Source organism: Macrobrachium nipponense, chromosome 8 (genome assembly GCF_015104395.2).
Source record: "Macrobrachium nipponense isolate FS-2020 chromosome 8, ASM1510439v2, whole genome shotgun sequence".
In the NCBI taxonomy this organism is placed as follows: domain Eukaryota; kingdom Metazoa; phylum Arthropoda; class Malacostraca; order Decapoda; family Palaemonidae; genus Macrobrachium; species Macrobrachium nipponense.
Window position 1 is genome coordinate 112,282,070 of NC_087203.1, and position 12,500 is coordinate 112,294,569.

The 12,500-nt window shown below is 31.7% G+C and overlaps 1 protein-coding gene across 1 annotated transcript in view; it reads left to right on the forward strand.

The window, feature by feature from the left end:
- LOC135222961 (homeotic protein ultrabithorax-like) overlaps positions 1 to 12,500 on the forward strand; it is a 1,489,261-nt gene that overhangs the window by 14,784 nt on the left and 1,461,977 nt on the right. The window contains exon 4 of the mRNA XM_064261439.1: positions 2,766 to 2,810. The gene's annotated coding sequence lies outside the window, so the exon portion shown is untranslated. The remainder of the gene's footprint in view (positions 1 to 2,765; positions 2,811 to 12,500) is intronic.

Genomic DNA, 12,500 nt, shown 5'->3' on the forward strand with positions numbered 1-12,500 from the left:
TCAGTTCGTTGGATGCGGGTGAACCGCTCTCCTCGGCGTTGATTCCTTGGGAAAGAAATCTTTAACCATTATGTTTCCTCAGTCCCTACTCCGCTGTAAATGGGTACCTATTCCTGATTGGGCGGGGTAAGGGTCCAAGCTATGGGGTTTAAATAGCAAAACTCAGCAAATGATGAAAGAAAATGAAGAAATTTAAACGACAACGACGGTAAATGGAAACCTCTGGCAACAGAGGAGCTTCGTCTGGCATTCAGGTATTCAGCCCCAATTGAAGGGGAAGGGAAACGTCAGGTAACTTGGAAGGTCGTCATCCAGCAAATGGACGCCACCCACAACGACAGTAACCAACAACCAGAGGACTGGAAGCTACAGATTATTATTATTATTACATTATTATTATTATTATTTTAATTATTATTTATTAATTAGATTATTAATTATTTTAGGAAGTAACACTTCGTATGGAACAGGCCTACAGGGGCCACTGACTCGAAATTCAGGCTTCCAAAGAATATTTTTAAACTTCTTTTTTTTTTAAGATAATCTGTCGTCATGGCACCTAATGATATGTTATAAAGTAAAAAAAAATAATGAGAGTAAGTAATAAATAATAATTTGAATATTTTCCCTAATTGCGGACATTCTGAGCATTAGCCGTTTCTATAGCACATAGTTTTATTATAAGAATTACAATGTATTCCTCCCTTTGTGTAGTTTTATCATATGGCTCGTCTACATTTTTTCAAAGAATTATTTCATCTAATCGTTATTTTAACTTTCATATTCTTATTTTCTATACTGCAACCTTAGTTTTGTTTATGTATCGGACAATTTTAATTTCACCTATAAATCCACAGTTTTTTTTCTTGATTCTTAATACCTTTTTTCTACTATAACTTCAAAGATATATACCTACCTATTCCTTATATGCAATAAGCTTCCTTTTTATATCAAAGTAAAAGCTTACTCAAAAATTTGCTTGTTCTATCAGACATTGTTCTTTCTATTTGCGTATATCCAGATTGATTGATTTTTTTTCCCCATAATTTTTCTTATAGTACAACAATAAGACATATACCTCATCCGTGTATGCTGTAAGCTTCAATTTTATCAAAATATAGGCTTACTCCCTTTTTAGCTTCATCTGCCAAACATTTGTCATATTTGCATATATTTTAATTTTCCTCCATAATTTTCCTTATATAACACTTAGGATATACACCTGTTGTATGGCCGCGAGTTCGATTCTCAGGCGTTCCATTGAGGAGTTAGAGATGTGTATTTCTGGTGATAGAAGTTCACTCACGGCGTGGTTCGGAAGTCACGTAAAGCCGTTGATCCCGTTGATGAATAACCACTGGTTCCATGCAACGTAAAAACGCCATACAAACAAACAAACTTCCATTTTCTTTTCAGAATAAAGACTCGCTCCCATATTAGCTTCTATCGAACAACTTTCGTAATACTTGCATATAAATCCTTCTCCTTTCATGTTCAACTTCAAGATATACACCTCTGCCTTGTATGCAATAAGCCTACTCTCATAAAACCTTATCAAGGAGGAGGTCTATTTTCGAAGTTAACAGAAACAGGCGACTACCGCCACCACTCCTCTCTCTCTCTCTCTCTCTCTCTCTCTCTCTCTCTCTCTCTCTCTCTCTCTCTCATCTTCGGAACGTTAAAGCCGGTATTTAAATAGGCATGTCTTGGCTGTCAGCCAGACCGGGAGGTTCGGAAAAAAAAAAAAAAAATCGAATGGTGTAGCTAGTACATTTGTGAGTTGGCCCCGAAACCTCGAGGGGCTGACGGGAGAAATATGACTGTTGTAACGCCCTTTCATAAGGGTTTATTTGGCCTGGCAGATTATCTTTTTTTTTCTTCTTGTCATATACAAATTATCCGATAGTACATATTTACTATCATTCGTTTTGATCGCTTGTTTCATTCCAACTACAAACTCTGGGATGCGCATTTTAATGTTTTCAGAGTAGGGCCTGCCATTTCTCTCTACCTCAGAGGCAGCTTGTCATTAAAACAAAGCAGATGGCTTCTACAACTAAAACTGTTATAGTCCTTAGTCCTTAGGAGGCCTTAGAAATCTCATGCTCTCTCGCTCTATATTTTGGCATTTACACATTATATAATATTCTACACATATATGACTATGACACACACACACACACACACACACACACACACACACATATATATATATATATATATATATATATATATATATATATAAATGAAAATTGTTTGGTAAGTTTCATTTAACAGAACATATTAAAAATCTTATGTCAATTGTTCATGTGTTTTTGACGACCACGCATGGCAGCGTAACTTTTGTTTATATATATATATATATATATATATATATATATATATATATATATATATAATATATATATATATGTTGTATGTGTGCAGTTATTTAGGAAAACAAAGTAATGATATTTTTAAGAAACGAAAACTCAGTTATTTAGGACTTCGATGCTTGTCTTTTATTTTCAAGTATGAGATTAAAAAATAGGCCTATTGGAAGTTTTCCCTTTTCATTGTACCTTGCGTATTTGAAAGCATGTTTTTTTTTAATGATTTATATATATTGCGCATAGATAAATTATAAATTTATAATGTATAAAATATATTATGTGTGTACATGAAGTATGTTCGTATATCATTTATGAATTTATGTTGGTAATAATAAAATTTATATTCATGGAACTTGCTCTAATTTCTCTCATATTTTATCGTTACATTATCAGGGCGCTCCCCTTGTATGAAGTTCCTTGTATCGTGGTCAGCTGATGGTGAGTACGCATAGTTTATATTTTGCAGATTATATATATATATATATATATATATATATATATATATATTATATATATATATATATATATATATATATATATATCCTATCTTATGTCTAAATATTTATATATTTCTGTGTATATATATTGAATACCAATTCGGCTTATGCAAAGAACGTTACCCTAACAACCGCTAATTCCTTCTACCGTAAAAAACTAAATAAATAAATAAATAAATGAAAAAACGATTTATCATAATTCGAGAAATACGTCTCCTTTAAGAGAGGAAATTACGAAATTCGTCGTAAAAAAAAAAACGAATTAATTGTTCTGTTGTAAATGTCTAGATTATAACAGTCTTTCAAAACAGCCAGTTTACGGCCGACTGCGCCGTCAATTTTGCAGATTGATTCCGTCTTTTTCTTTGCTTATTGGAAAATTCCACGTCTCTTAAATATCACCTTATATTTCACCTCGCCAAGAACTCCAGACGAATTAGAATGACTGCAGCGAGCAATGTTATTATGGTATAATTCAATTTCCTCCTCCACTAAATCTTTCCCTCGGGCTTATGAAGTCACTTTGAAGTCACCGTTGTAAAGTTTTAAGAGTTTTTTTTTTTTTTTTTTTTTTTTTTTTTTTTTAGCTGTAAGTTCTTCATCTTGGACCTTCGCGGTTTTTCATTCATTAATCTTCAGGCGACGGGGCAAAGCTCCTCCCTTCCATAATGACGTCACGGAGGTACGTTCCTTTTTTTGACTCCGCCTCCCTCATTGCTTACTCACCGGTTTCTCTCTCTCTCTCTCTCTCTCTCTCTCTCTCTCTCTCTCTCTCGGATGTATGCCAGCTCCGTGTTTTTAATCCTCATTCATCTATGATAAACAAATTGCAACTGTTTAATGCAAAGCATGCGTAAATATTAGTAATTTATATATATATATATTATATTATATTTTTATATATATATAAATATTATTATATACATATATGCATATATATTTACATATAACATACATACTATTTATATGCACGGAAGAGTGAGTATGCATGGATGCGTGTATGTACTGTTTCATAACAGGCTTTGTATTAATCTTTCTATGGTCTTCATATTGAGCTTTGCCCCTTACTATAAATTCCAAGTACCTTAAAAAAAAACAAGGTGTATGGTGATAATGCATTTGTTTATTTTTTTTTTTATTTAATTTATTTATTTATTTTTTATTTAGATCAGACGTATTAATTCATAAATGCTGTGGGAATAATTTCTAATGCGATTTGCAATTAGTAAATGAAATGCTTCTTTGACAGCGCGGAAAGCACTTACCGGAAATAATTGTAATTCCCTTTGTGTGCAAGTTATTCCTTCCAAGGCATAGTGAAATCGATATTTGCGGCGGCTTAACATATGTGAATGAAAACAAATTCTCGTGTGCATAAGTGACAAATATTCAAATATACGTGTATATGTATATATATATATATATATATATATATATAATATATAATGTGATATATATATTATATATATATATATATATATATATATATATATATATATATATATATATATATATATATAAGATACATACATACATATATATGTGATATATATATAATGCGTGTACACTGTACATATATACGGCTATTTAGTAGTAATCAAATCACCGAATTATTTTTATAGCCATAGAAGATGTATGGCGCAGGTGTTCATTATACCGCAGATGTACGAGCATCACGATAATGTATAGGTAGTGCGACACAGGTGTCTGCTTTTATGGACGGTTGGTTAGTGGCGTTAATAGGTTCTCTAAATAAGTTGTTTATACCATAAAGAAAAATACTGACAGGGAATAAAAAAAATGTAATTAAATTCTATGGCTTCCTTGGAATTGGAATCCAAGATGTTTGGTAAGGAATTTCTGAGGCAGATTAAAGAGAATATTTTTTTTATTAAAATTTTTCTGTTATATAGAATTAGCCGATGAGACTTATGCACAAGGCTAAGTAAATAAGTTCGGCGGCTAAATTGGTTTATTTTTTAAAAGAATTTGAGATTCAAAAATCTTCATTACGACTTTAATAATTTTCAAAAATTTTCTAGTTGGATGCGAAAAAAAAAACATGCTCAGCTTGCCATAGTAGGGGATGTTAAATGTGGTTTGAAATATTCAGGGTACAAAAGATTAGCCACGAGAGATGTATAGGTAGCTGGTTGAATGTACTTTGAGATGGCATGATTAATAACAGGAATGGATCTTTCAGATGTTTTTAAATCGAGTTTCCTCTTCGATACAACTAAGAATTTGAATCTGAAAATGGAAGCTGTACTACGCATTTGAACCGTTTTTTTTAAATGCTAATTACATTCTTAACGTGTTCATGATTTTTCTAAAATTTTAATTCGACTTTATTTATTTATTTAATTATTTTTGTAGAAAAAGGTTATTGTTCTACGAATTAAGAATTTTTCCTTTAATTATTGTGTAGTTGAGCAAGATTTTATTGCATATAAATAAATGATGCTAACAATCTTTTTGGAATAATTTTGCGTACATCCAGGGGACTCTTCAACCACACTTTTTTGTTTCTTTTTTAAATGATTGCATATTTTACCCCCCAATATAAAAATAATAATTTAAAAGCGGACCTACTCATTTAGGTTTCATTGAATCAAGTGTAGCAATTTGTTCTCAAGAACTGTCAGACTTATTTCATTAAGGTTACTTCTTGTGGGTGATGCTAAGCCTCGCTTTTATGTTGTCTGTAGGTAGTGAGAATTTCGTCACAGTCCTCCCCCATCGTATTCAACCGAGATGCGTTGGAGCTGCCTTAGCTCCTAAACATATTCTTTTATTATTAATCGTACGTCAAGTTTTGCATCTTAAGAATTTTGATGGTGATTCTTGAAGGAAGGAATATTTGTAATCCCATTGCACATCTTGTATTATTAAATGTCTTCGTTCTGTTTAGTATTAAATTTAAACAGAATGCTATATAAAACTAATTCAGTTTATGAGGAAATGAAGCAGCCAAAGGCGACACAAGCGTCCAGGTCACTTTTGTTACGGCCTCACCCAGCTGTTAGTGGGTACGGGCACATGGTGGGGGCAAAAAAAAGAAAAAAAAAAGTGTGGACCAGCAACCTCACCACCCGTTAAGACTCATACATAGAAACCGGGAAGCTGTACTCCAGTGTCTCACGTTATAAAATTATATATATATATATATATCTATATATATATATATATATATATATATATATATATATATATATATATAATATATATATATATATATATATATATATATATATATATATATATAATACGAATATAGTATATATATAAATATATATAATTGTATATATAGTATATATATATATATATATATATATATATATATATATATATATATATATATAATACGTATATATGTATATATATCTTTACATTCTACAATTTTAGACCCGTTTTTTTTTATTCTGCATCTTAATTTCACAGAAATATTGCATAAATAACACTAGTATTCCCTCCACATGATCGCCCATAGTCTGAATGCATTCACACGTTCGAGTTGTCAACAGGCTGATATATATATATATGTTCTATTGATTGTACTATGAAGCATTTAATTCACATGCAACCATTCTCACTTAGTTTTTTTTTTTTTTCTGTAAAATGTCTTTCATTGAAGGTTTCCATTTCCCTCCCTCTTGCATTCGTCGCCATTTGTACGTTTGTGCAATAAAGCGATATCTTTTAAATTTTTTATTTTTTATATATTTTATTTTTAGTAAAACTATGTTATAGATTGGTGCTACTGGCGCTTTTGTAGATGAGAATTTTGATATTCTCGATAATTACGGAGAAGTCGTTGGAGAATTAAAATACTCTTATATACATATTTCATGTGGAGTGTATATTTTCTCTGTAATGTCTCCCAAATGGAAGATTTCAAAATTGCCTAAATGTATGTGGTGGCATTTATATACATACATACACACATATATATTATATATATAATGTGTATCGCCAATTTTTAATTAAATTGCTCACAAAAAAAGAAAAGTATATCTATTATAGGTAACCAAGAAATTTCGATTTTTAATCCTTTTCGAAATATATATATTTTTTTTATCAAATTGCCCCTTCGCATTTTGCCTATAAGATTTTTATAAATATTGCTTCGTATTGGAATACTTATATATGTACACTTGTGCGCGCACACAAATTTATATATATATATATATATATATATATATATAATATTATATATATATATTATAGGATATATTATATATATATATATATATATATAATATATAGTAATAATAGATATATAATATAGTTATATATATATTATATATATATATATTATATATATATATATATATATATATATATTATATATATATATATATATATATAATACTATAATATATATAATATATATATATATTATATAAATCGTTATACAGGGAACGGGATTTTTCTTAGTGTAAATAATAACCCATTTTAAAAGTTATTTAGAACATTTAGAAACTGCGCTTCGGAAATGGCATCATTTATAATCATTCGTAACATTTTGTTTCAGATATTTTACGATAAATAAATTGCTTGCGTTCTTCTTTCTCTTCGGGAAATGCTTACCGACTTTTTCCCATTTTATTCTGTTGCGAATAACATTCTCTGACATAATCCAGATGTATCATCTGACTGAACTTTCTATAATAGGTAGCAATTTATGTATTTTAATAGGGATTTATTGACAAGCTGCACGTTTGTATACAAGACTTACCAGGAAGAAGCGAACAAGCTGCGGATTTATACAACTCTAGTATTAAGTGTATATTTTTATATTTTATAGGAAGATGCTGACAAGCTGCGCATTTATATATTTTAAGGGGAGATACTGACAGGCTGCGCATTTACAAACGCATTTAAGCAAGGCTTAACCCAACTCTTGTGAATGTAAGTTTTTATATGTATTTTAAGGGGAGATAGTGACAGGCTGCGTATTTACAAGCACGTGTGAATGTATATTTTTATATTTTAAGAGGAAGATACTGACAAGCTGCGCATTTAAGAAAAGCTTACCCAACTCTCGTGAATGTATATTTTTACATTTTAGAGGAAGATGCTGACAAGCTGCGCATTTAAGCAAGGCTTAACCCAACTCTCGTGAATGTATATTTTTTATATTTTAAGGGGAGATACTGACAGGCTGCGCATTTACAAACGCATGTGAATGTATATTTTTATATTTTAGAGGATACTGACAAGCTGCGCATTTAAGCAAGGCTTACCCAACTCTCGTGAATGTATGTTTTTATATTGTAGGGGAAGATGCTGACAAGCTGCGCATATCCGCAAGACTTACCCAACTCTCGTGTGTATATTTTTAGATTTTAGAAGATACTGACACGCTGCGCATTTCGACAACTCTTACCCAACTCTTGTGGTTGTCAAATTTCGACCATTTCAAGTTCGTGGACAGAGGAGAAGGAGTGAGTTTAATGCGGGTCCTTCCAGGAGCACGGGACGCCGGCCCGCCTTTGGTCTCTGTCATCCCCAAATGCGAGCTGGGACCTCGTCTCCTCTCTTCCCCCGCTGGACCCGAAAACGTTTGGAGCTCCGCCCCCAACAAATGACGTAGCCCGGTTCCGCCTCCTGCGTCCGGGAGACGTGGCTCCTCCCCCTTTGATGACGTCACGGGTCACCCTCCTTGCCACACCCAGCCCCCGGATGGAATATTATTGTCCCGTTTTCTCTGAAGCTCTTCTTCCAAAGCATGCGGCTGAAATTTTCCCTCATGGAAGCCCGGCGCGCGGTGAAGGGGGTATTGGTCTAATATTTGTGCGCTCGTAGGGGGACGACGACGTTATGCGTCCATTATTTTTAACGTAGTTCCTGTTATTAAAATGTAACTGCTTGCATTTTGGCTTCGTGTTTTTTTTTTTTTCTTTTTCGAGCTTTGAATTCGCGTTGTAAATTTGATGTCTCCGACATTGGGATTCTCTGGGCGTAGTTTTTTTTGTGTCTGTGCGTTTGTGTTCCCCGCTTGGAATGAAAACGACGATTTGACTGGATTTTCGATCTGGAATTCGCTCGAATTCCTTCGAAGTAGAAGGTCTGAGAGCTGCTTTGGTTAGTCGGGTAACTACCAAATAATAAAAGGAGAAACGCCATTCGTAGCACTAAAAGAAAGAAGAATTCCACCTAAGGTTTCGTCCTTTAAGCTGCGCCCTTTTGCGCTAGGCCTGGGAGTCGCTGCCTCCTCTTCCAGTCTTAGAAATGTTTCTTTGATTATCCAGGTAATCCACCACATAATAATGAGAGAAAATGAAGGAATGTCATTTGCGATACGAAAGAAAAAATTATGTTTTCTTCTCGGTTCATTCCTTCAGCAGCTGCCCGAACGCGCTGTCTTCATCACCAGATAATTAAATTCAAGCATTAACGCAGGACGTCTGTTCATTATCCCTTTCGCAGTAGATCTGAACGATTTAGTGTCATTGCGATGGAAATTTTCATTTAGTCAGATGAATGTGTCATTTCGCAATGACCTGGTTTGGGGTCGGTGTCGTCTTCTCTTAATTTTTTTTATTTATTTATTTATTTTTTTTTTCTTTGAGTTCCCAAAGAAGCTCGCTCAAATCATTTTGAGTTCTGTTTGGGTCCTATTAGATTTCCCTCCCTTTGTCATATTGTTTTCGATTCTGCAATAATGAAGAGAGAGAGAGAGAGAGAGAGAGAGAGAGAGAGAGAGAGAGAGAGAGAGAGAGAGAGAAATCACGTTATTGATCCAATAGGGCAAACGAGAGATGGGAATGAAAGTTTAACATAGCTTCAAGTCTTGAAAACATTAATGTATTTTGTAATTGTTCCATGTCCTAGAATCAACATTTCGTCGTCAGCAATTGTGTTTTCAATACTTTAGAAAATTATTTTCTTCGCTGGACGAAAATGGAATTGTAACATACCCTAAGTCTGGAAAGCTTTATGATATATTGTAACTGTTTCATGTATCATAATCAACATTTTTTTCTTAAACAGTTTAGAATTTTTTCTCCATATTTTTAGAAAATAACTTTTTTGCAAGTTATATATTTACACTTAATCTCTCAGGGTTTTTCCTCTACATAATGTTTAAAAGTAACCTATCTGCAATTTAATATACTTAACCGCAGAATTTGTTCTCTATATCATTGTCAAAAGTAACGTGTCTACAAGTTAGTATTTTAATTAACCTTCAAAAATGGTTATCATTTTAAAAGTAACCTGCAAGTAAATATTTTATTTAACCTTCAAAAATGGTTATCATTTTAAAAGTAACCTGCAAGTAAATATATTTAACCTCTCAGAATTTCTTCCTCTTCATTATTTTCAAAAGTGTGCAAATTAAAGTTATACTTGGTCTCAGAATTATTTCCTCAATATTATTTTCAAAAGTAACTCGCCTGCCTACAAGTTAATATTAGAATTAACCTCCAAAATTTTTTCTCCACATTTTAAAGGAAACTTGTTTGCAAGGTAATAAATTAACCTTTTAGGAATTTGTTCCTTTGTGTAATTTTTAAAAATGTACAAGTTAATATATTCGACCTTAGCTTTTTTTGTGTGTGTGTGTGTGTGTGTGTCTGGAAACTCTCTGGATGAATTGACAGCTAGGGCCAAATGACTGCTCAGGCATTTGTCTTCTTTTAATCAAAAGTTCGTAATTAGCTCATTGTGGTCTTGTCTCGGAACAAGGACAGATACCAACACCGTGATTGTTTGTTTGTTTTTGTTTTTTCGAGCAATTATTCTCGTTCGTGGCAATATCAGCTGTCTTAGTTGTAATCGCGTTGCTGTATTTGTTTTTGCTACAATATATATATATATATATATATATATATATATATATATATATATATATATATATATAATATATATATATATATTATACATTGTGTGTGTGTGTATGTATGTATGTATGTATATCAAGTCTTTTGTGATTCGTGTGTTTTATTAATTGCTGTGTAAATAATTCTTGTGATTCATATGTTTTTATTAACTGCTGTCTAAATAACTTGTGACCCGTATGCTTTTGTTAACTGCAGTCTGAATTGATTCTTGTTATTCGTATGTTTTTATTAACTATAATCTAAATAATTCTCGATGAATCTTATGTTTTTATGAATTGCAATCTGAATCATTCATGCTGTTCATTATAAACGATTTTTTTAGGCGAGTCGCACGTTTCTTATTTATTTTATGCCCTCCGTTCTTAATAATTATTGTTGTTTCTCCCTTTTATATAGTTTCGGTAGTATTCTCTAAAGCGTTCCTTTTACGGAATAATTTTAAAAATACATATTTTTTGTGTGTGTGTCCAGCTTGGTTAGATATTTATTTTTAATTGGTCTTTAAATCATTTCCTTTATTCTTTCATGAACATGTTGCTTTTGGACACATCTCAATTTTATATCATTTTATTTTTCGCTTTTTGGTGCATTTTCATTTGATATCTTTTATATGTTTCTTTATCTTCATGCGCTTGCGGTTCTGAAGAAAGCTTGATGTTCATTATAGCAAAATATATTTTTAGCTTATACTTAGGTTTCTTATTTGTTGTATGTACTTTATTATTGTTGTTTCTCCCACATATTTATTTTCGGTAGTATTCTCTAACGCGTTTTTTTTATATAGAATAATTTTAGCACTTTTTGTGTGTTTGTGTGTGTGTGTATCTAGCTTTGATAGTTATTTTCATTTACACTAAGTAATTTTTTCCTTTACCCAACTTTGATAGTTATTTTTATTTGCTCTCAGAGTCATTTTTGTTCATTATTATAATTTAAAATATTTTTGTTTCTATTTTTCTTTTGTTTTCCTTGTGGGTGTATTTTAATTTAACACAATTTTTATTGACATTTTGTCTTCACACTCTCGCAATTCCATAGTTATTTTTATTTGTTCGTAGTCATTTTTGTTCATTATTCTTATAATTGTAATTTTATTTTCTTTTGTTTTGCTTGTGGGTGTATTTTAATTTAACACAATTTTTATTGTCGTTTTGCCTTCACACTCTTGCGAGTCCGTAGTTTTTATTTTTATTTGTTCTTAGTCATTTTTGTTCATTATTCTTATAAAAATTATGTTTTTATTTTTTGTTTTTGCTTTTCTTGTGGGTGTATTTTAATTTAGCACAATTTTTATTGTCATTTTGTCTTCACACTCTTACGATTCCTAGTTAATTTTTCCTCTTTTTTTTCCAACTTCGTTATTTTCTTTTCAATTTTATCGTCTGTTGTTATTTTGCGTTCTGTTCTCTTTTCCGTTCTTTTTCCCTCTGTACAATTTGGTAGCTTTGGTTTTTCCGCTCTCTTCTTGTGTATATATATATATCTTTTCTTTTTATGACTTTGCCATTTTCTTTTTCGCCAAGCATTTGTTAGATTTTGGTTTTGCTTCCCTTTTTTTATAACTGTATTTATAGGTTCTGCTGTTTATTCCTTGTCCCTCTCTCCCTTAAAGAGCCCTTGAAAAAAATATCCGTATGCTCATTATTTTTTAATTTCGTGATATGACATTTCGGAAAAAAAAAAATTATAGCAAATAAAAAATATATTTTTTTATGATTATAGTACTTGACCTTTCGCTCGGCAGTGTTGTGACTTCCGGGGGCAGATTAATTATATCGTTGTAA